The sequence below is a fragment of the Idiotropiscis lumnitzeri genome, chromosome 6, assembly GCF_059441095.1.
Source record: "Idiotropiscis lumnitzeri isolate Australia: NSW breed Sydney's pygmy pipehorse chromosome 6, RoL_Ilum_1.0, whole genome shotgun sequence".
In the NCBI taxonomy this organism is placed as follows: domain Eukaryota; kingdom Metazoa; phylum Chordata; class Actinopteri; order Syngnathiformes; family Syngnathidae; genus Idiotropiscis; species Idiotropiscis lumnitzeri.
The window spans coordinates 7,124,925-7,127,268 of NC_142396.1; positions in this window are offsets into that span (position 1 = coordinate 7,124,925).

The following is a 2,344-nucleotide window of genomic DNA, read 5'->3' on the forward strand; positions in this document are numbered from 1 at the left end:
TCAAAGCCAAGGAAACCATGCTTGCTTCTAAAGAAGACGTTACCTGATATATATATATATATATATATATATATATATATATGTATATATATATATATGTATATATATATATATATATATATATATGTATATATATATATATATATATATATATATATATATATATATATATATATATGTATATATATATATATATATATATATATATATAGAATAGAATAGAATAGAAATAGAATAGAAATCCCTTTATTGTCATTGTACTCAAGTGTGCAACGAGATTAGAGGGCTCCCCTCTCCAGTGCAATACAACAATAATACAGATAAATATATAAATTAGATAAATAAAGAAGACAGTGCAATGGAATTCAGTACTGAATAGGGCATATAGAAACACATCACAATGCTGTTTTGCGAGGTTAGGGTGGTCTCGTGTGTGTGTGAGAGTTCAGTATGGAGATGGCTCTCGGAAAGAAATATATATATATATATATATATATATTATATATTATATATATCAGGTTTATTGATCTCTGGTGCTCCTTAGCGATATAACACTCACTGATGCCTCCATCTGTGGTAACGTTCCCAGAAATACCTCTCCCCTTCCTGTGTTTACAGTATCGGCATCACCGTTTTTCACCAGGCCTTATTGGCTTGTTCTTTCCTTCTTTCAGGAAGTAACTGCCCTCATTGATTTTCGACAACCTTCCTGTTGTGATGAGTGGTTCCCCTCCGGTGACAGCCTTAAATAATCCTTTTCCATTAAATGAAGATACTGCTTCTACAGTCTTGCGCTTAAAACAGCAACATTCTGTTTCCATGTAGAAATCTGGGAATTTGGAGAAGAAATTTGCATTCTTGATTGTTTTTTTTTTTGGTTTGTTTTTTTCAAAGGGATATGCTTTAAAAATATCACTGAGACTTTAATGCTACCGCCTAGAGGGGTGTCTGAAAGGATTACCTGCACACGTAGGATGTCTTCAATAAAGCTGTAATAAGACAATTTGTTTGCGCCAAAAATCGGCTCAACTGAGTGTGCTGTATTCTTGTGTTTGTCTACCATGAATATTTTCTAGAAGGCTCTCAGTAGATTTCAGAGCTCCACACACGTGGAACTGCTGACAAAAAAAACCAAAAAAAACATTTTTTACATTTGTTTGTCATACCACATTCTGACAAGTATGAGGCAGTAAATAAATTGGCCTTTATTGTGGAATCATGCACAAACCCTAACCCCTAACCCTAATCATATTGGCTTAACTATTTATGACGTGTTACCGTCAGAGAGGAGCTGTCCAATTCATACACAGATTTCTATCCCGCTGCCAACCTGTACGCAGATTTCGCCACCTACACACTGTAATCGTGCCTCCGACTCCTCTGAGCCTCTTCCCCCCCAACTCTAATTTAGCACCTCTGTTCAGTGTTGAGGAACTTGTTTTATAAACACCTAGCCAAGTTTCTCTGATGTGGTTATTTTCGCCACAAAGAGAAAATGGGACAACAGAAAGATAAGCAGCTGTTCTTTAATGGCGAGATGCGCAAGCTACTGAGACTGTTCATTTAGTGTTTGTGGAGTACACACCTGCTGACTACCAGTTCCACCTCCAACCTTCCTGTGTGGACTTTGTATGTTCTCCCTGTGCCTGTGTGGGTTTCCTCCGGGTACTCCGGTTTACCCCCACATTCCAAAAAAATGCATGGCGGGTTGATTGAACACTCTAAATTGGCCCTTAGTGTAAGGGTGAGCGCAAGTGGTTGTTCATCTTTGTGTGTCCTGCGATTGTCTGGTAACCAGTTCAGAGTGTACCCCGCCTACTGCCCACAGATAGCTGGGATAGGCTCCCGCACGCCCGCGACCCTCGTGAGAAGAAGCAGAACAGATAATGGATGGTTGGAAGATTTAGTATTGCATATCTCTGTGGTTGTGTCATGAAGTGGAATGATAGGCAATCAGGAAGCACCCTGAATATCATGCACATGTGAATAGAAAAATATGCAAGCTTGCTGGCAAGGTGAACATTGATGAAAAGGACAATTTTGGCTAATGTTAGCATTAAATGGACCTTAATGAATCCGTTAGAAATCAGACTGTATACTGATGAGCAAATAAAGACGGAAACAAATTTTACATTATATAACATTATAGTTAATTATACAAACATAAGATGGATTTCAGTTGTTGGTTTTTGATTAGTTCTTTAAAATAATATTCGTTTTTTTTATTTTATTAACGAATGGACGACGGTCGGCCAAGTAATATCCGTGGCGGTGGTATTATGTTTATTACGGTACCTTTTATATGTGCGTGTTTAAGCGAGTTTGGTGGTTACGGTAAGCGGGA